The 25,971-nt window shown below is 43.0% G+C and overlaps 75 non-coding genes across 75 annotated transcripts; all 75 read right to left on the bottom strand.

Moving 5' to 3' along the window:
- Window positions 1-3: 3 nt before the first annotated feature.
- Window positions 4-77, bottom strand: Trnan-guu. The gene has a single exon. It is a non-coding gene; the product is annotated as a tRNA-Asn (tRNA).
- Window positions 78-373: 296 nt separating this feature from the next.
- On the bottom strand, window positions 374-445 carry Trnae-uuc. Its single transcript has one exon. It is a non-coding gene; the product is annotated as a tRNA-Glu (tRNA).
- A 250-nt stretch (window positions 446-695) lies between these two features.
- Window positions 696-769, bottom strand: Trnan-guu. Its single transcript has one exon. It is a non-coding gene; the product is annotated as a tRNA-Asn (tRNA).
- A 296-nt stretch (window positions 770-1,065) lies between these two features.
- On the bottom strand, window positions 1,066-1,137 carry Trnae-uuc. Its single transcript has one exon. It is a non-coding gene; the product is annotated as a tRNA-Glu (tRNA).
- A 250-nt stretch (window positions 1,138-1,387) lies between these two features.
- On the bottom strand, window positions 1,388-1,461 carry Trnan-guu. Its single transcript has one exon. It is a non-coding gene; the product is annotated as a tRNA-Asn (tRNA).
- A 296-nt stretch (window positions 1,462-1,757) lies between these two features.
- On the bottom strand, window positions 1,758-1,829 carry Trnae-uuc. Its single transcript has one exon. It is a non-coding gene; the product is annotated as a tRNA-Glu (tRNA).
- Window positions 1,830-2,079: 250 nt separating this feature from the next.
- Trnan-guu lies at window positions 2,080-2,153 on the bottom strand. Its single transcript has one exon. It is a non-coding gene; the product is annotated as a tRNA-Asn (tRNA).
- A 296-nt stretch (window positions 2,154-2,449) lies between these two features.
- On the bottom strand, window positions 2,450-2,521 carry Trnae-uuc. The gene has a single exon. It is a non-coding gene; the product is annotated as a tRNA-Glu (tRNA).
- Window positions 2,522-2,771: 250 nt separating this feature from the next.
- Trnan-guu lies at window positions 2,772-2,845 on the bottom strand. The gene has a single exon. It is a non-coding gene; the product is annotated as a tRNA-Asn (tRNA).
- Window positions 2,846-3,141: 296 nt separating this feature from the next.
- On the bottom strand, window positions 3,142-3,213 carry Trnae-uuc. The gene has a single exon. It is a non-coding gene; the product is annotated as a tRNA-Glu (tRNA).
- Window positions 3,214-3,463: 250 nt separating this feature from the next.
- Window positions 3,464-3,537, bottom strand: Trnan-guu. The gene has a single exon. It is a non-coding gene; the product is annotated as a tRNA-Asn (tRNA).
- Window positions 3,538-3,833: 296 nt separating this feature from the next.
- Trnae-uuc lies at window positions 3,834-3,905 on the bottom strand. The gene has a single exon. It is a non-coding gene; the product is annotated as a tRNA-Glu (tRNA).
- Window positions 3,906-4,155: 250 nt separating this feature from the next.
- Window positions 4,156-4,229, bottom strand: Trnan-guu. Its single transcript has one exon. It is a non-coding gene; the product is annotated as a tRNA-Asn (tRNA).
- A 296-nt stretch (window positions 4,230-4,525) lies between these two features.
- Trnae-uuc lies at window positions 4,526-4,597 on the bottom strand. Its single transcript has one exon. It is a non-coding gene; the product is annotated as a tRNA-Glu (tRNA).
- Window positions 4,598-4,847: 250 nt separating this feature from the next.
- On the bottom strand, window positions 4,848-4,921 carry Trnan-guu. Its single transcript has one exon. It is a non-coding gene; the product is annotated as a tRNA-Asn (tRNA).
- A 296-nt stretch (window positions 4,922-5,217) lies between these two features.
- On the bottom strand, window positions 5,218-5,289 carry Trnae-uuc. Its single transcript has one exon. It is a non-coding gene; the product is annotated as a tRNA-Glu (tRNA).
- Window positions 5,290-5,539: 250 nt separating this feature from the next.
- Trnan-guu lies at window positions 5,540-5,613 on the bottom strand. The gene has a single exon. It is a non-coding gene; the product is annotated as a tRNA-Asn (tRNA).
- Window positions 5,614-5,909: 296 nt separating this feature from the next.
- Window positions 5,910-5,981, bottom strand: Trnae-uuc. Its single transcript has one exon. It is a non-coding gene; the product is annotated as a tRNA-Glu (tRNA).
- Window positions 5,982-6,231: 250 nt separating this feature from the next.
- Window positions 6,232-6,305, bottom strand: Trnan-guu. Its single transcript has one exon. It is a non-coding gene; the product is annotated as a tRNA-Asn (tRNA).
- A 296-nt stretch (window positions 6,306-6,601) lies between these two features.
- On the bottom strand, window positions 6,602-6,673 carry Trnae-uuc. The gene has a single exon. It is a non-coding gene; the product is annotated as a tRNA-Glu (tRNA).
- A 250-nt stretch (window positions 6,674-6,923) lies between these two features.
- Trnan-guu lies at window positions 6,924-6,997 on the bottom strand. Its single transcript has one exon. It is a non-coding gene; the product is annotated as a tRNA-Asn (tRNA).
- A 296-nt stretch (window positions 6,998-7,293) lies between these two features.
- Trnae-uuc lies at window positions 7,294-7,365 on the bottom strand. Its single transcript has one exon. It is a non-coding gene; the product is annotated as a tRNA-Glu (tRNA).
- Window positions 7,366-7,615: 250 nt separating this feature from the next.
- Window positions 7,616-7,689, bottom strand: Trnan-guu. The gene has a single exon. It is a non-coding gene; the product is annotated as a tRNA-Asn (tRNA).
- A 296-nt stretch (window positions 7,690-7,985) lies between these two features.
- On the bottom strand, window positions 7,986-8,057 carry Trnae-uuc. The gene has a single exon. It is a non-coding gene; the product is annotated as a tRNA-Glu (tRNA).
- Window positions 8,058-8,307: 250 nt separating this feature from the next.
- Trnan-guu lies at window positions 8,308-8,381 on the bottom strand. The gene has a single exon. It is a non-coding gene; the product is annotated as a tRNA-Asn (tRNA).
- Window positions 8,382-8,677: 296 nt separating this feature from the next.
- On the bottom strand, window positions 8,678-8,749 carry Trnae-uuc. Its single transcript has one exon. It is a non-coding gene; the product is annotated as a tRNA-Glu (tRNA).
- A 250-nt stretch (window positions 8,750-8,999) lies between these two features.
- Trnan-guu lies at window positions 9,000-9,073 on the bottom strand. Its single transcript has one exon. It is a non-coding gene; the product is annotated as a tRNA-Asn (tRNA).
- A 296-nt stretch (window positions 9,074-9,369) lies between these two features.
- Window positions 9,370-9,441, bottom strand: Trnae-uuc. The gene has a single exon. It is a non-coding gene; the product is annotated as a tRNA-Glu (tRNA).
- Window positions 9,442-9,691: 250 nt separating this feature from the next.
- On the bottom strand, window positions 9,692-9,765 carry Trnan-guu. The gene has a single exon. It is a non-coding gene; the product is annotated as a tRNA-Asn (tRNA).
- A 296-nt stretch (window positions 9,766-10,061) lies between these two features.
- Trnae-uuc lies at window positions 10,062-10,133 on the bottom strand. Its single transcript has one exon. It is a non-coding gene; the product is annotated as a tRNA-Glu (tRNA).
- A 250-nt stretch (window positions 10,134-10,383) lies between these two features.
- Trnan-guu lies at window positions 10,384-10,457 on the bottom strand. Its single transcript has one exon. It is a non-coding gene; the product is annotated as a tRNA-Asn (tRNA).
- A 296-nt stretch (window positions 10,458-10,753) lies between these two features.
- Trnae-uuc lies at window positions 10,754-10,825 on the bottom strand. The gene has a single exon. It is a non-coding gene; the product is annotated as a tRNA-Glu (tRNA).
- A 250-nt stretch (window positions 10,826-11,075) lies between these two features.
- Trnan-guu lies at window positions 11,076-11,149 on the bottom strand. The gene has a single exon. It is a non-coding gene; the product is annotated as a tRNA-Asn (tRNA).
- A 296-nt stretch (window positions 11,150-11,445) lies between these two features.
- Window positions 11,446-11,517, bottom strand: Trnae-uuc. The gene has a single exon. It is a non-coding gene; the product is annotated as a tRNA-Glu (tRNA).
- Window positions 11,518-11,767: 250 nt separating this feature from the next.
- On the bottom strand, window positions 11,768-11,841 carry Trnan-guu. Its single transcript has one exon. It is a non-coding gene; the product is annotated as a tRNA-Asn (tRNA).
- A 296-nt stretch (window positions 11,842-12,137) lies between these two features.
- On the bottom strand, window positions 12,138-12,209 carry Trnae-uuc. Its single transcript has one exon. It is a non-coding gene; the product is annotated as a tRNA-Glu (tRNA).
- Window positions 12,210-12,454: 245 nt separating this feature from the next.
- On the bottom strand, window positions 12,455-12,528 carry Trnan-guu. Its single transcript has one exon. It is a non-coding gene; the product is annotated as a tRNA-Asn (tRNA).
- A 296-nt stretch (window positions 12,529-12,824) lies between these two features.
- Window positions 12,825-12,896, bottom strand: Trnae-uuc. The gene has a single exon. It is a non-coding gene; the product is annotated as a tRNA-Glu (tRNA).
- A 250-nt stretch (window positions 12,897-13,146) lies between these two features.
- Trnan-guu lies at window positions 13,147-13,220 on the bottom strand. Its single transcript has one exon. It is a non-coding gene; the product is annotated as a tRNA-Asn (tRNA).
- A 296-nt stretch (window positions 13,221-13,516) lies between these two features.
- On the bottom strand, window positions 13,517-13,588 carry Trnae-uuc. The gene has a single exon. It is a non-coding gene; the product is annotated as a tRNA-Glu (tRNA).
- A 245-nt stretch (window positions 13,589-13,833) lies between these two features.
- On the bottom strand, window positions 13,834-13,907 carry Trnan-guu. Its single transcript has one exon. It is a non-coding gene; the product is annotated as a tRNA-Asn (tRNA).
- A 296-nt stretch (window positions 13,908-14,203) lies between these two features.
- On the bottom strand, window positions 14,204-14,275 carry Trnae-uuc. Its single transcript has one exon. It is a non-coding gene; the product is annotated as a tRNA-Glu (tRNA).
- Window positions 14,276-14,525: 250 nt separating this feature from the next.
- Trnan-guu lies at window positions 14,526-14,599 on the bottom strand. Its single transcript has one exon. It is a non-coding gene; the product is annotated as a tRNA-Asn (tRNA).
- Window positions 14,600-14,895: 296 nt separating this feature from the next.
- On the bottom strand, window positions 14,896-14,967 carry Trnae-uuc. Its single transcript has one exon. It is a non-coding gene; the product is annotated as a tRNA-Glu (tRNA).
- A 250-nt stretch (window positions 14,968-15,217) lies between these two features.
- On the bottom strand, window positions 15,218-15,291 carry Trnan-guu. The gene has a single exon. It is a non-coding gene; the product is annotated as a tRNA-Asn (tRNA).
- A 296-nt stretch (window positions 15,292-15,587) lies between these two features.
- On the bottom strand, window positions 15,588-15,659 carry Trnae-uuc. Its single transcript has one exon. It is a non-coding gene; the product is annotated as a tRNA-Glu (tRNA).
- Window positions 15,660-15,909: 250 nt separating this feature from the next.
- Trnan-guu lies at window positions 15,910-15,983 on the bottom strand. The gene has a single exon. It is a non-coding gene; the product is annotated as a tRNA-Asn (tRNA).
- A 296-nt stretch (window positions 15,984-16,279) lies between these two features.
- Trnae-uuc lies at window positions 16,280-16,351 on the bottom strand. The gene has a single exon. It is a non-coding gene; the product is annotated as a tRNA-Glu (tRNA).
- A 250-nt stretch (window positions 16,352-16,601) lies between these two features.
- On the bottom strand, window positions 16,602-16,675 carry Trnay-gua. The gene has a single exon. It is a non-coding gene; the product is annotated as a tRNA-Tyr (tRNA).
- Window positions 16,676-16,971: 296 nt separating this feature from the next.
- Window positions 16,972-17,043, bottom strand: Trnae-uuc. Its single transcript has one exon. It is a non-coding gene; the product is annotated as a tRNA-Glu (tRNA).
- A 250-nt stretch (window positions 17,044-17,293) lies between these two features.
- On the bottom strand, window positions 17,294-17,367 carry Trnan-guu. Its single transcript has one exon. It is a non-coding gene; the product is annotated as a tRNA-Asn (tRNA).
- Window positions 17,368-17,663: 296 nt separating this feature from the next.
- On the bottom strand, window positions 17,664-17,735 carry Trnae-uuc. The gene has a single exon. It is a non-coding gene; the product is annotated as a tRNA-Glu (tRNA).
- A 250-nt stretch (window positions 17,736-17,985) lies between these two features.
- On the bottom strand, window positions 17,986-18,059 carry Trnan-guu. The gene has a single exon. It is a non-coding gene; the product is annotated as a tRNA-Asn (tRNA).
- Window positions 18,060-18,355: 296 nt separating this feature from the next.
- Trnae-uuc lies at window positions 18,356-18,427 on the bottom strand. Its single transcript has one exon. It is a non-coding gene; the product is annotated as a tRNA-Glu (tRNA).
- A 260-nt stretch (window positions 18,428-18,687) lies between these two features.
- Window positions 18,688-18,761, bottom strand: Trnan-guu. Its single transcript has one exon. It is a non-coding gene; the product is annotated as a tRNA-Asn (tRNA).
- Window positions 18,762-19,057: 296 nt separating this feature from the next.
- Window positions 19,058-19,129, bottom strand: Trnae-uuc. The gene has a single exon. It is a non-coding gene; the product is annotated as a tRNA-Glu (tRNA).
- Window positions 19,130-19,379: 250 nt separating this feature from the next.
- Window positions 19,380-19,453, bottom strand: Trnan-guu. The gene has a single exon. It is a non-coding gene; the product is annotated as a tRNA-Asn (tRNA).
- Window positions 19,454-19,749: 296 nt separating this feature from the next.
- On the bottom strand, window positions 19,750-19,821 carry Trnae-uuc. Its single transcript has one exon. It is a non-coding gene; the product is annotated as a tRNA-Glu (tRNA).
- A 250-nt stretch (window positions 19,822-20,071) lies between these two features.
- On the bottom strand, window positions 20,072-20,145 carry Trnan-guu. Its single transcript has one exon. It is a non-coding gene; the product is annotated as a tRNA-Asn (tRNA).
- A 296-nt stretch (window positions 20,146-20,441) lies between these two features.
- On the bottom strand, window positions 20,442-20,513 carry Trnae-uuc. Its single transcript has one exon. It is a non-coding gene; the product is annotated as a tRNA-Glu (tRNA).
- A 260-nt stretch (window positions 20,514-20,773) lies between these two features.
- Trnan-guu lies at window positions 20,774-20,847 on the bottom strand. Its single transcript has one exon. It is a non-coding gene; the product is annotated as a tRNA-Asn (tRNA).
- A 296-nt stretch (window positions 20,848-21,143) lies between these two features.
- Window positions 21,144-21,215, bottom strand: Trnae-uuc. Its single transcript has one exon. It is a non-coding gene; the product is annotated as a tRNA-Glu (tRNA).
- Window positions 21,216-21,475: 260 nt separating this feature from the next.
- Window positions 21,476-21,549, bottom strand: Trnan-guu. The gene has a single exon. It is a non-coding gene; the product is annotated as a tRNA-Asn (tRNA).
- A 296-nt stretch (window positions 21,550-21,845) lies between these two features.
- Window positions 21,846-21,917, bottom strand: Trnae-uuc. Its single transcript has one exon. It is a non-coding gene; the product is annotated as a tRNA-Glu (tRNA).
- A 250-nt stretch (window positions 21,918-22,167) lies between these two features.
- On the bottom strand, window positions 22,168-22,241 carry Trnan-guu. Its single transcript has one exon. It is a non-coding gene; the product is annotated as a tRNA-Asn (tRNA).
- A 296-nt stretch (window positions 22,242-22,537) lies between these two features.
- On the bottom strand, window positions 22,538-22,609 carry Trnae-uuc. The gene has a single exon. It is a non-coding gene; the product is annotated as a tRNA-Glu (tRNA).
- Window positions 22,610-22,859: 250 nt separating this feature from the next.
- Trnan-guu lies at window positions 22,860-22,933 on the bottom strand. The gene has a single exon. It is a non-coding gene; the product is annotated as a tRNA-Asn (tRNA).
- Window positions 22,934-23,229: 296 nt separating this feature from the next.
- Trnae-uuc lies at window positions 23,230-23,301 on the bottom strand. Its single transcript has one exon. It is a non-coding gene; the product is annotated as a tRNA-Glu (tRNA).
- Window positions 23,302-23,561: 260 nt separating this feature from the next.
- Window positions 23,562-23,635, bottom strand: Trnan-guu. Its single transcript has one exon. It is a non-coding gene; the product is annotated as a tRNA-Asn (tRNA).
- A 296-nt stretch (window positions 23,636-23,931) lies between these two features.
- Window positions 23,932-24,003, bottom strand: Trnae-uuc. The gene has a single exon. It is a non-coding gene; the product is annotated as a tRNA-Glu (tRNA).
- A 250-nt stretch (window positions 24,004-24,253) lies between these two features.
- Trnan-guu lies at window positions 24,254-24,327 on the bottom strand. Its single transcript has one exon. It is a non-coding gene; the product is annotated as a tRNA-Asn (tRNA).
- A 296-nt stretch (window positions 24,328-24,623) lies between these two features.
- On the bottom strand, window positions 24,624-24,695 carry Trnae-uuc. The gene has a single exon. It is a non-coding gene; the product is annotated as a tRNA-Glu (tRNA).
- Window positions 24,696-24,945: 250 nt separating this feature from the next.
- Window positions 24,946-25,019, bottom strand: Trnan-guu. Its single transcript has one exon. It is a non-coding gene; the product is annotated as a tRNA-Asn (tRNA).
- A 296-nt stretch (window positions 25,020-25,315) lies between these two features.
- On the bottom strand, window positions 25,316-25,387 carry Trnae-uuc. The gene has a single exon. It is a non-coding gene; the product is annotated as a tRNA-Glu (tRNA).
- A 250-nt stretch (window positions 25,388-25,637) lies between these two features.
- Trnan-guu lies at window positions 25,638-25,711 on the bottom strand. Its single transcript has one exon. It is a non-coding gene; the product is annotated as a tRNA-Asn (tRNA).
- Window positions 25,712-25,971: the final 260 nt, after the last annotated feature.

Here is a 25,971-nt window from a genome sequence, read left to right on the forward strand (position 1 = left end):
GTGCGTCCCTGGGTGGGCTCGAACCACCAACCTTTCGGTTAACAGCCGAACGCGCTAACCAATTGCGCCACAGAGACTGAACTGATGTGTATGGAGTGACTTTGAGATGTGACTGGTGTCACGGAAGTGAAGTACTGTTGAAGAAGGGAAAGTCTCATGGTGCGTTCCATCTCTGAATTTCCAGGCGGTGGATTGTGTTGCACAATAACACACTGGCTGACTTGATGCATTTACTGGAAGATGTGGACGTTAGGTCATCGATGCACTCACATGGATGACTAGAAATGCATGCTTTTTACTTATGATTGTGAAAATGAGAAAAGTATAATTATTCAAGTTGAGCTCATTTTCTTGTCAGATGGAAAAGAAATTGTTCCAATGCCGGGAATCGAACCCGGGCCGCCTGGGTGAAAGCCAGGAATCCTAACCACTAGACCACATTGGAAGCTGACAGATGAGGGAAATGTAAAACGAGTTACCACTAGACTTTATTCCTATTGTGCGTGTGAAAGTTGGTGTTGTAGATTAGGATGTTTAAGACATGACGAGCTGACATTAATAAATATCTTCTTTGTATCATGAGCTAGCTTGAAGATGATATCAGGAAATTGTAGCAGGTATTTGCGCTCACAGTGTTCATCTGTAAAACGTGAAAGGGAGAAATATCAGTCATTCAAGTTGACAAAACACAAGTGCGTCCCTGGGTGGGCTCGAACCACCAACCTTTCGGTTAACAGCCGAACGCGCTAACCAATTGCGCCACAGAGACCGAACTGATGTGTATGGAGTGACTTTGAGATGTGACTGGTGTCACGGAAGTGAAGTACTGTTGAAGAAGGGAAAGTCTCATGGTGCGTTCCATCTCTGAATTTCCAGGCGGTGGATTGTGTTGCACAATAACACACTGGCTGACTTGATGCATTTACTGGAAGATGTGGACGTTAGGTCATCGATGCACTCACATGGATGACTAGAAATGCATGCTTTTTACTTATGATTGTGAAAATGAGAAAAGTATAATTATTCAAGTTGAGCTCATTTTCTTGTCAGATGGAAAAGAAATTGTTCCAATGCCGGGAATCGAACCCGGGCCGCCTGGGTGAAAGCCAGGAATCCTAACCACTAGACCACATTGGAAGCTGACAGATGAGGGAAATGTAAAACGAGTTACCACTAGACTTTATTCCTATTGTGCGTGTGAAAGTTGGTGTTGTAGATTAGGATGTTTAAGACATGACGAGCTGACATTAATAAATATCTTCTTTGTATCATGAGCTAGCTTGAAGTTGATATCAGCATATTGTAGCAGGTATTTGCGCTCACAGTGTTCATCTGTAAAACGTGAAAGGGAGAAATATCAGTCATTCAAGTTGACAAAACACAAGTGCGTCCCTGGGTGGGCTCGAACCACCAACCTTTCGGTTAACAGCCGAACGCGCTAACCAATTGCGCCACAGAGACCGAACTGATGTGTATGGAGTGACTTTGAGATGTGACTGGTGTCACGGAAGTGAAGTACTGTTGAAGAAGGGAAAGTCTCATGGTGCGTTCCATCTCTGAATTTCCAGGCGGTGGATTGTGTTGCACAATAACACACTGGCTGACTTGATGCATTTACTGAAAGATGTGGACGTTAGGTCATCGATGCACTTACATGGATGACTAGAAATGCATTCTTTTTACTTATGATTGTGAAAATGAGAAAAGTATAATTATTCAAGTTGAGCTCATTTTCTTGTCAGATGGAAAAGAAATTGTTCCAATGCCGGGAATCGAACCCGGGCCGCCTGGGTGAAAGCCAGGAATCCTAACCACTAGACCACATTGGAAGCTGACAGATGAGGGAAATGTAAAACGAGTTACCACTAGACTTTATTCCTATTGTGCGTGTGAAAGTTGGTGTTGTAGATTAGGATGTTTAAGACATGACGAGCTGACATTAATAAATATCTTCTTTGTATCATGAGCTAGCTTGAAGTTGATATCAGGAAATTGTAGCAGGTATTTGCGCTCACAGTGTTCATCTGTAAAACGTGAAAGGGAGAAATATCAGTCATTCAAGTTGACAAAACACAAGTGCGTCCCTGGGTGGGCTCGAACCACCAACCTTTCGGTTAACAGCCGAACGCGCTAACCAATTGCGCCACAGAGACTGAACTGAGGTGTATGGAGTGACTTTGAGATGTGACTGGTGTCACGGAAGTGAAGTACTGTTGAAGAAGGGAAAGTCTCATGGTGCGTTCCATCTCTGAATTTCCAGGCGGTGGATTGTGTTGCACAATAACACACTGGCTGACTTGATGCATTTACTGGAAGATGTGGACGTTAGGTCATCGATGCACTCACATGGATGACTAGAAATGCATGCTTTTTACTTATGATTGTGAAAATGAGAAAAGTATAATTATTCAAGTTGAGCTCATTTTCTTGTCAGATGGAAAAGAAATTGTTCCAATGCCGGGAATCGAACCCGGGCCGCCTGGGTGAAAGCCAGGAATCCTAACCACTAGACCACATTGGAAGCTGACAGATGAGGGAAATGTAAAACGAGTTACCACTAGACTTTATTCCTATTGTGCGTGTGAAAGTTGGTGTTGTAGATTAGGATGTTTAAGACATGACGAGCTGACATTAATAAATATCTTCTTTGTATCATGAGCTAGCTTGAAGTTGATATCAGCATATTGTAGCAGGTATTTGCGCTCACAGTGTTCATCTGTAAAACGTGAAAGGGAGAAATATCAGTCATTCAAGTTGACAAAACACAAGTGCGTCCCTGGGTGGGCTCGAACCACCAACCTTTCGGTTAACAGCCGAACGCGCTAACCAATTGCGCCACAGAGACCGAACTGATGTGTATGGAGTGACTTTGAGATGTGACTGGTGTCACGGAAGTGAAGTACTGTTGAAGAAGGGAAAGTCTCATGGTGCGTTCCATCTCTGAATTTCCAGGCGGTGGATTGTGTTGCACAATAACACACTGGCTGACTTGATGCATTTACTGGAAGATGTGGACGTTAGGTCATCGATGCACTCACATGGATGACTAGAAATGCATGCTTTTTACTTATGATTGTGAAAATGAGAAAAGTATAATTATTCAAGTTGAGCTCATTTTCTTGTCAGATGGAAAAGAAATTGTTCCAATGCCGGGAATCGAACCCGGGCCGCCTGGGTGAAAGCCAGGAATCCTAACCACTAGACCACATTGGAAGCTGACAGATGAGGGAAATGTAAAACGAGTTACCACTAGACTTTATTCCTATTGTGCGTGTGAAAGTTGGTGTTGTAGATTAGGATGTTTAAGACATGACGAGCTGACATTAATAAATATCTTCTTTGTATCATGAGCTAGCTTGAAGATGATATCAGGAAATTGTAGCAGGTATTTGCGCTCACAGTGTTCATCTGTAAAACGTGAAAGGGAGAAATATCAGTCATTCAAGTTGACAAAACACAAGTGCGTCCCTGGGTGGGCTCGAACCACCAACCTTTCGGTTAACAGCCGAACGCGCTAACCAATTGCGCCACAGAGACTGAACTGATGTGTATGGAGTGACTTTGAGATGTGACTGGTGTCACGGAAGTGAAGTACTGTTGAAGAAGGGAAAGTCTCATGGTGCGTTCCATCTCTGAATTTCCAGGCGGTGGATTGTGTTGCACAATAACACACTGGCTGACTTGATGCATTTACTGGAAGATGTGGACGTTAGGTCATCGATGCACTCACATGGATGACTAGAAATGCATGCTTTTTACTTATGATTGTGAAAATGAGAAAAGTATAATTATTCAAGTTGAGCTCATTTTCTTGTCAGATGGAAAAGAAATTGTTCCAATGCCGGGAATCGAACCCGGGCCGCCTGGGTGAAAGCCAGGAATCCTAACCACTAGACCACATTGGAAGCTGACAGATGAGGGAAATGTAAAACGAGTTACCACTAGACTTTATTCCTATTGTGCGTGTGAAAGTTGGTGTTGTAGATTAGGATGTTTAAGACATGACGAGCTGACATTAATAAATATCTTCTTTGTATCATGAGCTAGCTTGAAGTTGATATCAGGAAATTGTAGCAGGTATTTGCGCTCACAGTGTTCATCTGTAAAACGTGAAAGGGAGAAATATCAGTCATTCAAGTTGACAAAACACAAGTGCGTCCCTGGGTGGGCTCGAACCACCAACCTTTCGGTTAACAGCCGAACGCGCTAACCAATTGCGCCACAGAGACTGAACTGATGTGTATGGAGTGACTTTGAGATGTGACTGGTGTCACGGAAGTGAATTACTGTTGAAGAAGGGAAAGTCTCATGGTGCGTTCCATCTCTGAATTTCCAGGCGGTGGATTGTGTTGCACAATAACACACTGGCTGACTTGATGCATTTACTGGAAGATGTGGACGTTAGGTCATCTATGCACTCACATGGATGACTAGAAATGCATGCTTTTTACTTATGATTGTGAAAATGAGAAAAGTATAATTATTCAAGTTGAGCTCATTTTCTTGTCAGATGGAAAAGAAATTGTTCCAATGCCGGGAATCGAACCCGGGCCGCCTGGGTGAAAGCCAGGAATCCTAACCACTAGACCACATTGGAAGCTGACAGATGAGGGAAATGTAAAACGAGTTACCACTAGACTTTATTCCTATTGTGCGTGTGAAAGTTGGTGTTGTAGATAAGGATGTTTAAGACATGACGAGCTGACATTAATAAATATCTTCTTTGTATCATGAGCTAGCTTGAAGTTGATATCAGCATATTGTAGCAGGTATTTGCGCTCACAGTGTTCATCTGTAAAACGTGAAAGGGAGAAATATCAGTCATTCAAGTTGACAAAACACAAGTGCGTCCCTGGGTGGGCTCGAACCACCAACCTTTCGGTTAACAGCCGAACGCGCTAACCAATTGCGCCACAGAGACCGAACTGATGTGTATGGAGTGACTTTGAGATGTGACTGGTGTCACGGAAGTGAAGTACTGTTGAAGAAGGGAAAGTCTCATGGTGCGTTCCATCTCTGAATTTCCAGGCGGTGGATTGTGTTGCACAATAACACACTGGCTGACTTGATGCATTTACTGGAAGATGTGGACGTTAGGTCATCGATGCACTCACATGGATGACTAGAAATGCATGCTTTTTACTTATGATTGTGAAAATGAGAAAAGTATAATTATTCAAGTTGAGCTCATTTTCTTGTCAGATGGAAAAGAAATTGTTCCAATGCCGGGAATCGAACCCGGGCCGCCTGGGTGAAAGCCAGGAATCCTAACCACTAGACCACATTGGAAGCTGACAGATGAGGGAAATGTAAAACGAGTTACCACTAGACTTTATTCCTATTGTGCGTGTGAAAGTTGGTGTTGTAGATAAGGATGTTTAAGACATGACGAGCTGACATTAATAAATATCTTCTTTGTATCATGAGCTAGCTTGAAGTTGATATCAGCATATTGTAGCAGGTATTTGCGCTCACAGTGTTCATCTGTAAAACGTGAAAGGGAGAAATATCAGTCATTCAAGTTGACAAAACACAAGTGCGTCCCTGGGTGGGCTCGAACCACCAACCTTTCGGTTAACAGCCGAACGCGCTAACCAATTGCGCCACAGAGACCGAACTGATGTGTATGGAGTGACTTTGAGATGTGACTGGTGTCACGGAAGTGAAGTACTGTTGAAGAAGGGAAAGTCTCATGGTGCGTTCCATCTCTGAATTTCCAGGCGGTGGATTGTGTTGCACAATAACACACTGGCTGACTTGATGCATTTACTGGAAGATGTGGACGTTAGGTCATCGATGCACTCACATGGATGACTAGAAATGCATGCTTTTTACTTATGATTGTGAAAATGAGAAAAGTATAATTATTCAAGTTGAGCTCATTTTCTTGTCAGATGGAAAAGAAATTGTTCCAATGCCGGGAATCGAACCCGGGCCGCCTGGGTGAAAGCCAGGAATCCTAACCACTAGACCACATTGGAAGCTGACAGATGAGGGAAATGTAAAACGAGTTACCACTAGACTTTATTCCTATTGTGCGTGTGAAAGTTGGTTTTGTAGATTAGGATGTTTAAGACATGACGAGCTGACATTAATAAATATCTTCTTTGTATCATGAGCTAGCTTGAAGTTGATATCAGCATATTGTAGCAGGTATTTGCGCTCACAGTGTTCATCTGTAAAACGTGAAAGGGAGAAATATCAGTCATTCAAGTTGACAAAACACAAGTGCGTCCCTGGGTGGGCTCGAACCACCAACCTTTCGGTTAACAGCCGAACGCGCTAACCAATTGCGCCACAGAGACCGAACTGATGTGTATGGAGTGACTTTGAGATGTGACTGGTGTCACGGAAGTGAAGTACTGTTGAAGAAGGGAAAGTCTCATGGTGCGTTCCATCTCTGAATTTCCAGGCGGTGGATTGTGTTGCACAATAACACACTGGCTGACTTGATGCATTTACTGGAAGATGTGGACGTTAGGTCATCGATGCACTCACATGGATGACTAGAAATGCATGCTTTTTACTTATGATTGTGAAAATGAGAAAAGTATAATTATTCAAGTTGAGCTCATTTTCTTGTCAGATGGAAAAGAAATTGTTCCAATGCCGGGAATCGAACCCGGGCCGCCTGGGTGAAAGCCAGGAATCCTAACCACTAGACCACATTGGAAGCTGACAGATGAGGGAAATGTAAAACGAGTTACCACTAGACTTTATTCCTATTGTGCGTGTGAAAGTTGGTGTTGTAGATTAGGATGTTTAAGACATGACGAGCTGACATTAATAAATATCTTCTTTGTATCATGAGCTAGCTTGAAGATGATATCAGGAAATTGTAGCAGGTATTTGCGCTCACAGTGTTCATCTGTAAAACGTGAAAGGGAGAAATATCAGTCATTCAAGTTGACAAAACACAAGTGCGTCCCTGGGTGGGCTCGAACCACCAACCTTTCGGTTAACAGCCGAACGCGCTAACCAATTGCGCCACAGAGACTGAACTGATGTGTATGGAGTGACTTTGAGATGTGACTGGTGTCACGGAAGTGAAGTACTGTTGAAGAAGGGAAAGTCTCATGGTGCGTTCCATCTCTGAATTTCCAGGCGGTGGATTGTGTTGCACAATAACACACTGGCTGACTTGATGCATTTACTGGAAGATGTGGACGTTAGGTCATCGATGCACTCACATGGATGACTAGAAATGCATGCTTTTTACTTATGATTGTGAAAATGAGAAAAGTATAATTATTCAAGTTGAGCTCATTTTCTTGTCAGATGGAAAAGAAATTGTTCCAATGCCGGGAATCGAACCCGGGCCGCCTGGGTGAAAGCCAGGAATCCTAACCACTAGACCACATTGGAAGCTGACAGATGAGGGAAATGTAAAACGAGTTACCACTAGACTTTATTCCTATTGTGCGTGTGAAAGTTGGTGTTGTAGATTAGGATGTTTAAGACATGACGAGCTGACATTAATAAATATCTACTTTGTATCATGAGCTAGCTTGAAGTTGATATCAGCATATTGTAGCAGGTATTTGCGCTCACAGTGTTCATCTGTAAAACGTGAAAGGGAGAAATATCAGTCATTCAAGTTGACAAAACACAAGTGCGTCCCTGGGTGGGCTCGAACCACCAACCTTTCGGTTAACAGCCGAACGCGCTAACCAATTGCGCCACAGAGACCGAACTGATGTGTATGGAGTGACTTTGAGATGTGACTGGTGTCACGGAAGTGAAGTACTGTTGAAGAAGGGAAAGTCTCATGGTGCGTTCCATCTCTGAATTTCCAGGCGGTGGATTGTGTTGCACAATAACACACTGGCTGACTTGATGCATTTACTGGAAGATGTGGACGTTAGGTCATCGATGCACTCACATGGATGACTAGAAATGCATGCTTTTTACTTATGATTGTGAAAATGAGAAAAGTATAATTATTCAAGTTGAGCTCATTTTCTTGTCAGATGGAAAAGAAATTGTTCCAATGCCGGGAATCGAACCCGGGCCGCCTGGGTGAAAGCCAGGAATCCTAACCACTAGACCACATTGGAAGCTGACAGATGAGGGAAATGTAAAACGAGTTACCACTAGACTTTATTCCTATTGTGCGTGTGAAAGTTGGTGTTGTAGATTAGGATGTTTAAGACATGACGAGCTGACATTAATAAATATCTTCTTTGTATCATGAGCTAGCTTGAAGTTGATATCAGCATATTGTAGCAGGTATTTGCGCTCACAGTGTTCATCTGTAAAACGTGAAAGGGAGAAATATCAGTCATTCAAGTTGACAAAACACAAGTGCGTCCCTGGGTGGGCTCGAACCACCAACCTTTCGGTTAACAGCCGAACGCGCTAACCAATTGCGCCACAGAGACCGAACTGATGTGTATGGAGTGACTTTGAGATGTGACTGGTGTCACGGAAGTGAAGTACTGTTGAAGAAGGGAAAGTCTCATGGTGCGTTCCATCTCTGAATTTCCAGGCGGTGGATTGTGTTGCACAATAACACACTGGCTGACTTGATGCATTTACTGGAAGATGTGGACGTTAGGTCATCGATGCACTCACATGGATGACTAGAAATGCATGCTTTTTACTTATGATTGTGAAAATGAGAAAAGTATAATTATTCAAGTTGAGCTCATTTTCTTGTCAGATGGAAAAGAAATTGTTCCAATGCCGGGAATCGAACCCGGGCCGCCTGGGTGAAAGCCAGGAATCCTAACCACTAGACCACATTGGAAGCTGACAGATGAGGGAAATATAAAACGAGTTACCACTAGACTTTATTCCTATTGTGCGTGTGAAAGTTGGTGTTGTAGATTAGGATGTTTAAGACATGACGAGCTGACATTAATAAATATCTTCTTTGTATCATGAGCTAGCTTGAAGTTGATATCAGCATATTGTAGCAGGTATTTGCGCTCACAGTGTTCATCTGTAAAACGTGAAAGGGAGAAATATCAGTCATTCAAGTTGACAAAACACAAGTGCGTCCCTGGGTGGGCTCGAACCACCAACCTTTCGGTTAACAGCCGAACGCGCTAACCAATTGCGCCACAGAGACCGAACTGATGTGTATGGAGTGACTTTGAGATGTGACTGGTGTCACGGAAGTGAAGTACTGTTGAAGAAGGGAAAGTCTCATGGTGCGTTCCATCTCTGAATTTCCAGGCGGTGGATTGTGTTGCACAATAACACACTGGCTGACTTGATGCATTTACTGGAAGATGTGGACGTTAGGTCATCGATGCACTCACATGGATGACTAGAAATGCATGCTTTTTACTTATGATTGTGAAAATGAGAAAAGTATAATTATTCAAGTTGAGCTCATTTTCTTGTCAGATGGAAAAGAAATTGTTCCAATGCCGGGAATCGAACCCGGGCCGCCTGGGTGAAAGCCAGGAATCCTAACCACTAGACCACATTGGAAGCTGACAGATGAGGGAAATGTAAAACGAGTTACCACTAGACTTTATTCCTATTGTGCGTGTGAAAGTTGGTGTTGTAGATTAGGATGTTTAAGACATGACGAGCTGACATTAATAAATATCTTCTTTGTATCATGAGCTAGCTTGAAGTTGATATCAGCATATTGTAGCAGGTATTTGCGCTCACAGTGTTCATCTGTAAAACGTGAAAGGGAGAAATATCAGTCATTCAAGTTGACAAAACACAAGTGCGTCCCTGGGTGGGCTCGAACCACCAACCTTTCGGTTAACAGCCGAACGCGCTAACCAATTGCGCCACAGAGACCGAACTGATGTGTATGGAGTGACTTTGAGATGTGACTGGTGTCACGGAAGTGAAGTACTGTTGAAGAAGGGAAAGTCTCATGGTGCGTTCCATCTCTGAATTTCCAGGCGGTGGATTGTGTTGCACAATAACACACTGGCTGACTTGATGCATTTACTGGAAGATGTGGACGTTAGGTCATCGATGCACTCACATGGATGACTAGAAATGCATGCTTTTTACTTATGATTGTGAAAATGAGAAAAGTATAATTATTCAAGTTGAGCTCATTTTCTTGTCAGATGGAAAAGAAATTGTTCCAATGCCGGGAATCGAACCCGGGCCGCCTGGGTGAAAGCCAGGAATCCTAACCACTAGACCACATTGGAAGCTGACAGATGAGGGAAATATAAAACGAGTTACCACTAGACTTTATTCCTATTGTGCGTGTGAAAGTTGGTGTTGTAGATTAGGATGTTTAAGACATGACGAGCTGACATTAATAAATATCTTCTTTGTATCATGAGCTAGCTTGAAGTTGATATCAGCATATTGTAGCAGGTATTTGCGCTCACAGTGTTCATCTGTAAAACGTGAAAGGGAGAAATATCAGTCATTCAAGTTGACAAAACACAAGTGCGTCCCTGGGTGGGCTCGAACCACCAACCTTTCGGTTAACAGCCGAACGCGCTAACCAATTGCGCCACAGAGACCGAACTGATGTGTATGGAGTGACTTTGAGATGTGACTGGTGTCACGGAAGTGAAGTACTGTTGAAGAAGGGAAAGTCTCATGGTGCGTTCCATCTCTGAATTTCCAGGCGGTGGATTGTGTTGCACATTAACACACTGGCTGACTTGATGCATTTACTGGAAGATGTGGACGTTAGGTCATCGATGCACTCACATGGATGACTAGAAATGCATGCTTTTTACTTATGATTGTGAAAATGAGAAAAGTATAATTATTCAAGTTGAGCTCATTTTCTTGTCAGATGGAAAAGAAATTGTTCCAATGCCGGGAATCGAACCCGGGCCGCCTGGGTGAAAGCCAGGAATCCTAACCACTAGACCACATTGGAAGCTGACAGATGAGGGAAATGTAAAACGAGTTACCACTAGACTTTATTCCTATTGTGCGTGTGAAAGTTGGTGTTGTAGATTAGGATGTTTAAGACATGACGAGCTGACATTAATAAATATCTTCTTTGTATCATGAGCTAGCTTGAAGTTGATATCAGCATATTGTAGCAGGTATTTGCGCTCACAGTGTTCATCTGTAAAACGTGAAAGGGAGAAATATCAGTCATTCAAGTTGACAAAACACAAGTGCGTCCCTGGGTGGGCTCGAACCACCAACCTTTCGGTTAACAGCCGAACGCGCTAACCAATTGCGCCACAGAGACCGAACTGATGTGTATGGAGTGACTTTGAGATGTGACTGGTGTCACGGAAGTGAAGTACTGTTGAAGAAGGGAAAGTCTCATGGTGCGTTCCATCTCTGAATTTCCAGGCGGTGGATTGTGTTGCACAATAACACACTGGCTGACTTGATGCATTTACTGGAAGATGTGGACGTTAGGTCATCGATGCACTCACATGGATGACTAGAAATGCATGCTTTTTACTTATGATTGTGAAAATGAGAAAAGTATAATTATTCAAGTTGAGCTCATTTTCTTGTCAGATGGAAAAGAAATTGTTCCAATGCCGGGAATCGAACCCGGGCCGCCTGGGTGAAGGCCAGGAATCCTAACCACTAGACCACATTGGAAGCTGACAGATGAGGGAAATATAAAACGAGTTACCACTAGACTTTATTCCTATTGTGCGTGTGAAAGTTGGTGTTGTAGATTAGGATGTTTAAGACATGACGAGCTGACATTAATAAATATCTTCTTTGTATCATGAGCTAGCTTGAAGTTGATATCAGCATATTGTAGCAGGTATTTGCGCTCACAGTGTTCATCTGTTAAACGTGAAAGGGAGAAATATCAGTCATTCAAGTTGACAAAACACAAGTGCGTCCCTGGGTGGGCTCGAACCACCAACCTTTCGGTTAACAGCCGAACAGGCTAACCAATTGCGCCTCAGAGACCGAACTGATGTGCATGGTGTGACTTTGAGATGTGACTGGTGTCACGGAAGTGAAGTACTGTTGAAGAAGGGAAAGTCTCATGGTGCGTTCCATCTCTGAATTTCCAGGCGGTGGATTGTGTTGCACAATAACACACTGGCTGACTTGATGCATTTACTGGAAGATGTGGACGTTAGGTCATCGATGCACTCACATGAATGACTAGAAATGCATGCTTTTTACTTATGATTGTGAAAATGAGAAAAGTATAATTATTCAAGTTGAGCTCATTTTCTTGTCAGATGGAAAAGAAATTGTTCCAATGCCGGGAATCGAACCCGGGCCGCCTGGGTGAAAGCCAGGAATCCTAACCACTAGACCACATTGGAAGCTAACAGGGAAATGTAAAACGAGTTACCACTAGACTTTATTCCTATTGTGCGTGTGAAAGTTGGTGTTGTAGATTAGGATGTTTAAGACATGACGAGCTGACATTAATAAATATCTTCTTTGTATCATGAGCTAGCTTGAAGTTGATATCAGCATATTGTAGCAGGTATTTGCGCTCACAGTGTTCATCTGTAAAACGTGAAAGGGAGAAATATCAGTCATTCAAGTTGACAAAACACAAGTGCGTCCCTGGGTGGGCTCGAACCACCAACCTTTCGGTTAACAGCCGAACGCGCTAACCAATTGCGCCACAGAGACCGAACTGATGTGTATGGAGTGACTTTGAGATGTGACTGGTGTCACGGAAGTGAAGTACTGTTGAAGAAGGGAAAGTCTCATGGTGCGTTCCATCTCTGAATTTCCAGGCGGTGGATTGTGTTGCACAATAACACACTGGCTGACTTGATGCATTTACTGGAAGATGTGGACGTTAGGTCATCGATGCACTCACATGGATGACTAGAAATGCATGCTTTTTACTTATGATTGTGAAAATGAGAAAAGTATAATTATTCAAGTTGAGCTCATTTTCTTGTCAGATGGAAAAGAAATTGTTCCAATGCCGGGAATCGAACCCGGGCCGCCTGGGTGAAAGCCAGGAATCCTAACCACTAGACCACATTGGAAGCTGACAGATGAGGGAAATGTAAAACGAGTTACCACTAGACTTTATTCCTATTGTGCGTGTGAAAGTTGGTGTTGTAGATTAGGATGTTTAAGACATGACGAGCTGACATTAATAAATATCTTCTTTGTATCATGAGCTAGCTTGAAGTTGATATCAGCATATTGTAGCAGGTATTTGCGCTCACAGTGTTCATCTGTAAAACGTGAAAGGGAGAAATATCAGTCATTCAAGTTGACAAAACACAAGTGCGTCCCTGGGTGGGCTCGAACCACCAACCTTTCGGTTAACAGCCGAACAGGCTAACCAATTGCGCCTCAGAGACCGAACTGATGTGCATGGTGTGACTTTGAGATGTGACTGGTGTCACGGAAGTGAAGTACTGTTGAAGAAGGGAAAGTCTCATGGTGCGTTCCATCTCTGAATTTCCAGGCGGTGGATTGTGTTGCACAATAACACACTGGCTGACTTGATGCATTTACTGGAAGATGTGGACGTTAGGTCATCGAATCACTCACATGAATGACTAGAAATGCATGCTTTTTACTTATGATTGTGAAAATGAGAAAAGTATAATTATTCAAGTTGAGCTCATTTTCTTGTCAGATGGAAAAGAAATTGTTCCAATGCCGGGAATCGAACCCGGGCCGCCTGGGTGAAAGCCAGGAATCCTAACCACTAGACCACATTGGAAGCTAACAGGGAAATGTAAAACGAGTTACCACTAGACTTTATTCCTATTGTGCGTGTGAAAGTTGGTGTTGTAGATTAGGATGTTTAAGACATGACGAGCTGACATTAATAAATATCTTCTTTGTATCATGAGCTAGCTTGAAGTTGATATCAGCATATTGTAGCAGGTATTTGCGCTCACAGTGTTCATCTGTAAAACGTGAAAGGGAGAAATATCAGTCATTCAAGTTGACAAAACACAAGTGCGTCCCTGGGTGGGCTCGAACCACCAACCTTTCGGTTAACAGCCGAACGCGCTAACCAATTGCGCCACAGAGACCGAACTGATGTGTATGGAGTGACTTTGAGATGTGACTGGTGTCACGGAAGTGAAGTACTGTTGAAGAAGGGAAAGTCTCATGGTGCGTTCCATTTCTGAATTTCCAGGCGGTGGATTGTGTTGCACAATAACACACTGGCTGACTTGATGCATTTACTGGAAGATGTGGACGTTAGGTCATCGATGCACTCACATGGATGACTAGAAATGCATGCTTTTTACTTATGATTGTGAAAATGAGAAAAGTATAATTATTCAAGTTGAGCTCATTTTCTTGTCAGATGGAAAAGAAATTGTTCCAATGCCGGGAATCGAACCCGGGCCGCCTGGGTGAAAGCCAGGAATCCTAACCACTAGACCACATTGGAAGCTGACAGATGAGGGAAATGTAAAACGAGTTACCACTAGACTTTATTCCTATTGTGCGTGTGAAAGTTGGTGTTGTAGATTAGGATGTTTAAGACATGACGAGCTGACATTAATAAATATCTTCTTTGTATCATCAGCTAGCTTGAAGTTGATATCAGCATATTGTAGCAGGTATTTGCGCTCACAGTGTTCATCTGTAAAACGTGAAAGGGAGAAATATCAGTCATTCAAGTTGACAAAACACAAGTGCGTCCCTGGGTGGGCTCGAACCACCAACCTTTCGGTTAACAGCCGAACAGGCTAACCAATTGCGCCTCAGAGACCGAACTGATGTGCATGGTGTGACTTTGAGATGTGACTGGTGTCACGGAAGTGAAGTACTGTTGAAGAAGGGAAAGTCTCATGGTGCGTTCCATCTCTGAATTTCCAGGCGGTGGATTGTGTTGCACAATAACACACTGGCTGACTTGATGCCTTTACTGAAAGATGTGGACGTTAGGTCATCGATGCACTTACATGGATGACTAGAAATGCATGCTTTTTACTTATGATTGTGAAAATGAGAAAAGTATAATTATTCAAGTTGAGCTCATTTTCTTGTCAGATGGAAAAGAAATTGTTCCAATGCCGGGAATCGAACCCGGGCCGCCTGGGTGAAAGCCAGGAATCCTAACCACTAGACCACATTGGAAGCTGACAGATGAGGGAAATGTAAAACGAGTTACCACTAGACTTTATTCCTATTGTGCGTGTGAAAGTTGGTGTTGTAGATTAGGATGTTTAAGACATGACGAGCTGACATTAATAAATATCTTCTTTGTATCATGAGCTAGCTTGAAGTTGATATCAGCATATTGTAGCAGGTATTTGCGCTCACAGTGTTCATCTGTAAAACGTGAAAGGGAGAAATATCAGTCATTCAAGTTGACAAAACACAAGTGCGTCCCTGGGTGGGCTCGAACCACCAACCTTTCGGTTAACAGCCGAACGCGCTAACCAATTGCGCCACAGAGACCGAACTGATGTGTATGGAGTGACTTTGAGATGTGACTGGTGTCACGGAAGTGAAGTACTGTTGAAGAAGGGAAAGTCTCATGGTGCGTTCCATCTCTGAATTTCCAGGCGGTGGATTGTGTTGCACAATAACACACTGGCTGACTTGATGCATTTACTGGAAGATGTGGACGTTAGGTCATCGATGCACTCACATGGATGACTAGAAATGCATGCTTTTTACTTATGATTGTGAAAATGAGAAAAGTATAATTATTCAAGTTGAGCTCATTTTCTTGTCAGATGGAAAAGAAATTGTTCCAATGCCGGGAATCGAACCCGGGCCGCCTGGGTGAAAGCCAGGAATCCTAACCACTAGACCACATTGGAAGCTGACAGATGAGGGAAATGTAAAACGAGTTACCACTAGACTTTATTCCTATTGTGCGTGTGAAAGTTGGTGTTGTAGATTAGGATGTTTAAGACATGACGAGCTGACATTAATAAATATCTTCTTTGTATCATGAGCTAGCTTGAAGTTGATATCAGCATATTGTAGCAGGCATTTGCGCTCACAGTGTTCATCTGTAAAACGTGAAAGGGAGAAATATCAGTCATTCAAGTTGACAAAACACAAGTGCGTCCCTGGGTGGGCTCGAACCACCAACCTTTCGGTTAACAGCCGAACGCGCTAACCAATTGCGCCACAGAGACCGAACTGATGTGTATGGAGTGACTTTGAGATGTGACTGGTGTCACGGAAGTGAAGTACTGTTGAAGAAGGGAAAGTCTCATGGTGCGTTCCATCTCTGAATTTCCAGTCGGTGGATTGTGTTGCACAATAACACACTGGCTGACTTGATGCATTTACTGGAAGATGTGGACGTTAGGTCATCGATGCACTCACATGGATGACTAGAAATGCATGCTTTTTACTTATGATTGTGAAAATGAGAAAAGTATAATTATTCAAGTTGAGCTCATTTTCTTGTCAGATGGAAAAGAAATTGTTCCAATGCCGGGAATCGAACCCGGGCCGCCTGGGTGAAAGCCAGGAATCCTAACCACTAGACCACATTGGAAGCTGACAGATGAGGGAAATGTAAAACGAGTTACCACTAGACTTTATTCCTATTGTGCGTGTGAAAGTTGGTGTTGTAGATTAGGATGTTTAAGACATGACGAGCTGACATTAATAAATATCTTCTTTGTATCATGAGCTAGCTTGAAGTTGATATCAGCATATTGTAGCAGGTATTTGCGCTCACAGTGTTCATCTGTAAAACGTGAAAGGGAGAAATATCAGTCATTCAAGTTGACAAAACACAAGTGCGTCCCTGGGTGGGCTCGAACCACCAACCTTTCGGTTTACAGCCGAACGCGCTAACCAATTGCGCCACAGAGACCGAACTGATGTGTATGGAGTGACTTTGAGATGTGACTGGTGTCACGGAAGTGAAGTACTGTTGAAGAAGGGAAAGTCTCATGGTGCGTTCCATCTCTGAATTTCCAGGCGGTGGATTGTGTTGCACAATAACACACTGGCTGACTTGATGCATTTACTGGAAGATGTGGACGTTAGGTCATCGATGCACTTACATGGATGACTAGAAATGCATGCTTTTTACTTATGATTGTGAAAATGAGAAAAGTATAATTATTCAAGTTGAGCTCATTTTCTTGTCAGATGGAAAAGAAATTGTTCCAATGCCGGGAATCGAACCCGGGCCGCCTGGGTGAAAGCCAGGAATCCTAACCACTAGACCACATTGGAAGCTGACAGATGAGGGAAATGTAAAACGAGTTACCACTAGACTTTATTCCTATTGTGCGTGTGAAAGTTGGTGTTGTAGATTAGGATGTTTAAGACATGACGAGCTGACATTAATAAATATCTTCTTTGTATCATGAGCTAGCTTGAAGTTGATATCAGCATATTGTAGCAGGTATTTGCGCTCACAGTGTTCATCTGTAAAACGTGAAAGGGAGAAATATCAGTCATTCAAGTTGACAAAACACAAGTGCGTCCCTGGGTGGGCTCGAACCACCAACCTTTCGGTTAACAGCCGAACGCGCTAACCAGTTGCGCCACAGAGACCGAACTGATGTGCATGGTGTGACTTTGAGATGTGACTGGTGTCACGGAAGTGAAGTACTGTTGAAGAAGGGAAAGTCTCATGGTGCGTTCCATCTCTGAATTTCCAGGCGGTGGATTGTGTTGCACAATAACACACTGGCTGACTTGATGCATTTACTGGAAGATGTGGACGTTAGGTCATCGATGCACTCACATGGATGACTAGAAATGCATGCTTTTTACTTATGATTGTGAAAATGAGAAAAGTATAATTATTCAAGTTGAGCTCATTTTCTTGTCAGATGGAAAAGAAATTGTTCCAATGCCGGGAATCGAACCCGGGCCGCCTGGGTGAAAGCCAGGAATCCTAACCACTAGACCACATTGGAAGCTGACAGATGAGGGAAATGTAAAACGAGTTACCACTAGACTTTATTCCTATTGTGCGTGTGAAAGTTGGTGTTGTAGATTAGGATGTTTAAGACATGACGAGCTGACATTAATAAATATCTTCTTTGTATCATGAGCTAACTTGAAGTTGATATCAGCATATTGTAGCAGGTATTTGCGCTCACAGTGTTCATCTGTAAAACGTGAAAGGGAGAAATATCAGTCATTCAAGTTGACAAAACACAAGTGCGTCCCTGGGTGGGCTCGAACCACCAACCTTTCGGTTAACAGCCGAACGCGCTAACCAATTGCGCCACAGAGACCGAACTGATGTGTATGGAGTGACTTTGAGATGTGACTGGTGTCACGGAAGTGAAGTACTGTTGAAGAAGGGAAAGTCTCATGGTGCGTTCCATCTCTGAATTTCCAGGCGGTGGATTGTGTTGCACAATAACACACTGGCTGACTTGATGCATTTACTGAAAGATGTGGACGTTAGGTCATCGATGCACTTACATGGATGACTAGAAATGCATGCTTTTTACTTATGATTGTGAAAATGAGAAAAGTATAATTATTCAAGTTGAGCTCATTTTCTTGTCAGATGGAAAAGAAATTGTTCCAATGCCGGGAATCGAACCCGGGCCGCCTGGGTGAAAGCCAGGAATCCTAACCACTAGACCACATTGGAAGCTGACAGATGAGGGAAATGTAAAACGAGTTACCACTAGACTTTATTTCTATTGTGCGTGTGAAAGTTGGTGTTGTAGATTAGGATGTTTAAGACATGACGAGCTGACATTAATAAATATCTTCTTTGTATCATGAGCTAGCTTGAAGTTGATATCAGCATATTGTAGCAGGCATTTGCGCTCACAGTGTTCATCTGTAAAACGTGAAAGGACGTGAAAGGGAGAAATATCAGTCATTCAAGTTGACAAAACACAAGTGCGTCCCTGGGTGGGCTCGAACCACCAACCTTTCGGTTAACAGCCGAACGCGCTAACCAATTGCGCCACAGAGACCGAACTGATGTGCATGGTGTGACTTTGAGATGTGACTGGTGTCACGGAAGTGAAGTACTGTTGAAGAAGGGAAAGTCTCATGGTGCGTTCCATCTCTGAATTTCCAGGCGGTGGATTGTGTTGCACAATAACACACTGGCTGACTTGATGCATTTACTGGAAGATGTGGACGTTAGGTCATCGATGCACTTACATGGATGACTAGAAATGCATGCTTTTTACTTATGATTGTGAAAATGAGAAAAGTATAATTATTCAAGTTGAGCTCATTTTCTTGTCAGATGGAAAAGAAATTGTTCCAATGCCAGGAATCGAACCCGGGCCGCCTGGGTGAAAGCCAGGAATCCTAACCACTAGACCACATTGGAAGCTGACAGATGAGGGAAATGTAAAACGAGTTACCACTAGACTTTATTCCTATTGTGCGTGTGAAAGTTGGTGTTGTTGATTAGGATGTTTAAGACATGACGAGCTGACATTAATAAATATCTTCTTTGTATCATGAGCTAGCTTGAAGTTGATATCAGCATATTGTAGCAGGTATTTGCGCTCACAGTGTTCATCTGTAAAACGTGAAAGGGAGAAATATCAGTCATTCAAGTTAACAAAACACAAGTGCGTCCCTGGGTGGGCTCGAACCACCAACCTTTCGGTTAACAGCCGAACGCGCTAACCAATTGCGCCACAGAGACCGAACTGATGTGTATGGAGTGACTTTGAGATGTGACTGGTGTCACGGAAGTGAAGTACTGTTGAAGAAGGGAAAGTCTCATGGTGCGTTCCATCTCTGAATTTCCAGGCGGTGGATTGTGTTGCACAATAACACACTGGCTGACTTGATGCATTTACTGGAAGATGTGGACGTTAGGTCATCGATGCACTCACATGGATGACTAGAAATGCATGCTTTTTACTTATGATTGTGAAAATGAGAAAAGTATAATTATTCAAGTTGAGCTCATTTTCTTGTCAGATGGAAAAGAAATTGTTCCAATGCCGGGAATCGAACCCGGGCCGCCTGGGTGAAAGCCAGGAATCCTAACCACTAGACCACATTGGAAGCTGACAGATGAGGGAAATGTAAAACGAGTTACCACTAGACTTTATTCCTATTGTGCGTGTGAAAGTTGGTGTTGTAGATTAGGATGTTTAAGACATGACGAGCTGACATTAATAAATATCTTCTTTGTATCATCAGCTAGCTTGAAGTTGATATCAGCATATTGTAGCAGGCATTTGCGCTCACAGTGTTCATCTGTAAAACGTGAAAGGGAGAAATATCAGTCATTCAAGTTGACAAAACACAAGTGCGTCCCTGGGTGGGCTCGAACCACCAACCTTTCGGTTAACAGCCGAACAGGCTAACCAATTGCGCCTCAGAGACCGAACTGATGTGCATGGTGTGACTTTGAGATGTGACTGGTGTCACGGAAGTGAAGTACTGTTGAAGAAGGGAAAGTCTCATGGTGCGTTCCATCTCTGAATTTCCAGGCGGTGGATTGTGTTGCACAATAACACACTGGCTGACTTGATGCATTTACTGGAAGATGTGGACGTTAGGTCATCGATGCACTCACATGGATGACTAGAAATGCATGCTTTTTACTTATGATTGTGAAAATGAGAAAAGTATAATTATTCAAGTTGAGCTCATTTTCTTGTCAGATGGAAAAGAAATTGTTCCAATGCCGGGAATCGAACCCGGGCCGCCTGGGTGAAAGCCAGGAATCCTAACCACTAGACCACATTGGAAGCTGACAGATGAGGGAAATGTAAAACGAGTTACCACTAGACTTTATTCCTATTGTGCGTGTGAAAGTTGGTGTTGTAGATTAGGATGTTTAAGACATGACGAGCTGACATTAATAAATATCTTCTTTGTATCATGAGCTAGCTTGAAGTTGATATCAGCATATTGTAGCAGGTATTTGCGCTCACAGTGTTCATCTGTAAAACGTGAAAGGACGTGAAAGGTAGAAATATCAGTCATTCAAGTTGACAAAACACAAGTGCGTCCCTGGGTGGGCTCGAACCACCAACCTTTCGGTTAACAGCCGATCGCGCTAACCAATTGCGCCACAGAGACCGAACTGATGTGCATGGTGTGACTTTGAGATGTGACTGGTGTCACGGAAGTGAAGTACTGTTGAAGAAGGGAAAGTCTCATGGTGCGTTCCATCTCTGAATTTCCAGGCGGTGGATTGTGTTGCACAATAACACACTGGCTGACTTGATGCATTTACTGGAAGATGTGGACGTTAGGTCATCGATGCACTTACATGGATGACTAGAAATGCATGCTTTTTACTTATGATTGTGAAAATGAGAAAAGTATAATTATTCAAGTTGAGCTCATTTTCTTGTCAGATGGAAAAGAAATTGTTCCAATGCCGGGAATCGAACCCGGGCCGCCTGGGTGAAAGCCAGGAATCCTAACCACTAGACCACATTGGAAGCTGACAGATGAGGGAAATGTAAAACGAGTTACCACTAGACTTTATTCCTATTGTGCGTGTGAAAGTTGGTGTTGTAGATTAGGATGTTTAAGACATGACGAGCTGACATTAATAAATATCTTCTTTGTATCATGAGCTAGCTTGAAGTTGATATCAGGATATTGTAGCAGGTATTTGCGCTCACAGTGTTCATCTGTAAAACGTGAAAGGACGTGAAAGGGAGAAATATCAGTCATTCAAGTTGACAAAACACAAGTGCGTCCCTGGGTGTGCTCGAACCACCAACCTTTCGGTTAACAGCCGAACGCGCTAACCAATTGCGCCACAGAGACCGAACTGATGTGTATGGAGTGACTTTGAGATGTGACTGGTGTCACGGAAGTGAAGTACTGTTGAAGAAGGGAAAGTCTCATGGTGCGTTCCATCTCTGAATTTCCAGTCGGTGGATTGTGTTGCACAATAACACACTGGCTGACTTGATGCATTTACTGGAAGATGTGGACGTTAGGTCATCGATGCACTTACATGGATGACTAGAAATGCATGCTTTTTACTTATGATTGTGAAAATGAGAAAAGTATAATTATTCAAGTTGAGCTCATTTTCTTGTCAGATGGAAAAGAAATTGTTCCAATGCCGGGAATCGAACCCGGGCCGCCTGGGTGAAAGCCAGGAATCCTAACCACTAGACCACATTGGAAGCTGACAGATGAGGGAAATGTAAAACGAGTTACCACTAGACTTTATTCCTATTGTGCGTGTGAAAGTTGGTGTTGTAGATTAGGATGTTTAAGACATGACGAGCTGACATTAATAAATATCTTCTTTGTATCATGAGCTAGCTTGAAGTTGATATCAGCATATTGTAGCAGGTATTTGCGCTCACAGTGTTCATCTGTAAAACGTGAAAGGGAGAAATATCAGTCATTCAAGTTGACAAAACACAAGTGCGTCCCTGGGTGGGCTCGAACCACCAACCTTTCGGTTAACAGCCGAACGCGCTAACCAATTGCGCCACAGAGACCGAACTGATGTGTATGGAGTGACTTTGAGATGTGACTGGTGTCACGGAAGTGAAGTACTGTTGAAGAAGGGAAAGTCTCATGGTGCGTTCCATCTCTGAATTTCCAGGCGGTGGATTGTGTTGCACAATAACACACTGGCTGACTTGATGCATTTACTGGAAGATGTGGACGTTAGGTCATCGATGCACTTACATGGATGACTAGAAATGCATGCTTTTTACTTATGATTGTGAAAATGAGAAAAGTATAATTATTCAAGTTGAGCTCATTTTCTTGTCAGATGGAAAAGAAATTGTTCCAATGCCGGGAATCGAACCCGGGCCGCCTGGGTGAAAGCCAGGAATCCTAACCACTAGACCACATTGGAAGCTGACAGATGAGGGAAATGTAAAACGAGTTACCACTAGACTTTATTCCTATTGTGCGTGTGAAAGTTGGTGTTGTAGATTAGGATGTTTAAGACATGACGAGCTGACATTAATAAATATCTTCTTTGTATCATGAGCTAGCTTGAAGTTGATATCAGCATATTGTAGCAGGTATTTGCGCTCACAGTGTTCATCTGTAAAACGTGAAAGGTAGAAATATCAGTCATTCAAGTTGACAAAACACAAGTGCGTCCCTGGGTGGGCTCGAACCACCAACCTTTCGGTTAACAGCCGAACGCGCTAACCAATTGCGCCACAGAGACCGAACTGATGTGCATGGTGTGACTTTGAGATGTGACTGGTGTCACGGAAGTGAAGTACTGTTGAAGAAGGGAAAGTCTCATGGTGCGTTCCATCTCTGAATTTCCAGGCGGTGGATTGTGTTGCACAATAACACACTGGCTGACTTGATGCATTTACTGGAAGATGTGGACGTTAGGTCATCGATGCACTTACATGGATGACTAGAAATGCATGCTTTTTACTTATGATTGTGAAAATGAGAAAAGTATAATTATTCAAGTTGAGCTCATTTTCTTGTCAGATGGAAAAGAAATTGTTCCAATGCCGGGAATCGAACCCGGGCCGCCTGGGTGAAAGCCAGGAATCCTAACCACTAGACCACATTGGAAGCTGACAGATGAGGGAAATGTAAAACGAGTTACCACTAGACTTTATTCCTATTGTGCGTGTGAAAGTTGGTGTTGTAGATTAGGATGTTTAAGACATGACGAGCTGACATTAATAAATATCTTCTTTGTATCATGAGCTAGCTTGAAGTTGATATCAGCATATTGTAGCAGGTATTTGCGCTCACAGTGTTCATCTGTAAAACGTGAAAGGACGTGAAAGGGAGAAATATCAGTCATTCAAGTTGACAAAACACAAGTGCGTCCCTGGGTGGGCTCGAACCACCAACCTTTCGGTTAACAGCCGAACGCGCTAACCAATTGCGCCACAGAGACCGAACTGATGTGTATGGAGTGACTTTGAGATGTGACTGGTGTCACGGAAGTGAAGTACTGTTGAAGAAGGGAAAGTCTCATGGTGCGTTCCATCTCTGAATTTCCAGGCGGTGGATTGTGTTGCACAATAACACACTGGCTGACTTGATGCATTTACTGGAAGATGTGGACGTTAGGTCATCGATGCACTCACATGGATGACTAGAAATGCATGCTTTTTACTTATGATTGTGAAAATGAGAAAAGTATAATTATTCAAGTTGAGCTCATTTTCTTGTCAGATGGAAAAGAAATTGTTCCAATGCCGGGAATCGAACCCGGGCCGCCTGGGTGAAAGCCAGGAATCCTAACCACTAGACCACATTGGAAGCTGACAGATGAGGGAAATGTAAAACGAGTTACCACTAGACTTTATTCCTATTGTGCGTGTGAAAGTTGGTGTTGTAGATTAGGATGTTTAAGACATGACGAGCTGACATTAATAAATATCTTCTTTGTATCATGAGCTAGCTTGAAGTTGATATCAGCATATTGTAGCAGGTATTTGCGCTCACAGTGTTCATCTGTAAAACGTGAAAGGGAGAAATATCAGTCATTCAAGTTGACAAAACACAAGTGCGTCCCTGGGTGGGCTCGAACCACCAACCTTTCGGTTAACAGCCGAACGCGCTAACCAATTGCGCCACAGAGACCGAACTGATGTGTATGGAGTGACTTTGAGATGTGACTGGTGTCACGGAAGTGAAGTACTGTTGAAGAAGGGAAAGTCTCATGGTGCGTTCCATCTCTGAATTTCCAGGCGGTGGATTGTGTTGCACAATAACACACTGGCTGACTTGATGCATTTACTGGAAGATGTGGACGTTAGGTCATCGATGCACTCACATGGATGACTAGAAATGCATGCTTTTTACTTATGATTGTGAAAATGAGAAAAGTATAATTATTCAAGTTGAGCTCATTTTCTTGTCAGATGGAAAAGAAATTGTTCCAATGCCGGGAATCGAACCCGGGCCGCCTGGGTGAAAGCCAGGAATCCTAACCACTAGACCACATTGGAAGCTGACAGATGAGGGAAATGTAAAACTAGTTACCACTAGACTTTATTCCTATTGTGCGTGTGAAAGTTGGTGTTGTAGATTAGGATGTTTAAGACATGACGAGCTGACATTAATAAATATCTTCTTTGTATCATGAGCTAGCTTGAAGTTGATATCAGCATATTGTAGCAGGTATTTGCGCTCACAGTGTTCATCTGTAAAACGTGAAAGGGAGAAATATCAGTCATTCAAGTTGACAAAACACAAGTGCGTCCCTGGGTGGGCTCGAACCACCAACCTTTCGGTTAACAGCCGAACGCGCTAACCAATTGCGCCACAGAGACCGAACTGATGTGTATGGAGTGACTTTGAGATGTGACTGGTGTCACGGAAGTGAAGTACTGTTGAAGAAGGGAAAGTCTCATGGTGCGTTCCATCTCTGAATTTCCAGGCGGTGGATTGTGTTGCACAATAACACACTGGCTGACTTGATGCATTTACTGGAAGATGTGGACGTTAGGTCATCGATGCACTTACATGGATGACTAGAAATGCATGCTTTTTACTTATGCTTGTGAAAATGAGAAAAGTATAATTATTCAAGTTGAGCTCATTTTCTTGTCAGATGGAAAAGAAATTGTTCCAATGCCGGGAATCGAACCCGGGCCGCCTGGGTGAAAGCCAGGAATCCTAACCACTAGACCACATTGGAAGCTGACAGATGAGGGAAATGTAAAACGAGTTACCACTAGACTTTATTCTTATTGTGCGTGTGAAAGTTGGTGTTGTAGATTAGGATGTTTAAGACATGACGAGCTGACATTAATAAATATCTTCTTTGTATCATGAGCTAGCTTGAAGTTGATATCAGCATATTGTAGCAGGTATTTGCGCTCACAGTGTTCATCTGTAAAACGTGAAAGGGAGAAATATCAGTCATTCAAGTTGACAAAACACAAGTGCGTCCCTGGGTGGGCTCGAACCACCAACCTTTCGGTTAACAGCCGAACGCGCTAACCAATTGCGCCACAGAGACCGAACTGATGTGTATGGAGTGACTTTGAGATGTGACTGGTGTCACGGAAGTGAAGTACTGTTGAAGAAGGGAAAGTCTCATGGTGCGTTCCATCTCTGAATTTCCAGGCGGTGGATTGTGTTGCACAATAACACACTGGCTGACTTGATGCATTTACTGGAAGATGTGGACGTTAGGTCATCGATGCACTTACATGGATGACTAGAAATGCATGCTTTTTACTTATGATTGTGAAAATGAGAAAAGTATAATTATTCAAG

Source organism: Haliotis rufescens, unplaced genomic scaffold (assembly GCF_023055435.1).
Source record: "Haliotis rufescens isolate VD_foot unplaced genomic scaffold, xgHalRufe1.0.p SCAF_1, whole genome shotgun sequence".
In the NCBI taxonomy this organism is placed as follows: domain Eukaryota; kingdom Metazoa; phylum Mollusca; class Gastropoda; order Lepetellida; family Haliotidae; genus Haliotis; species Haliotis rufescens.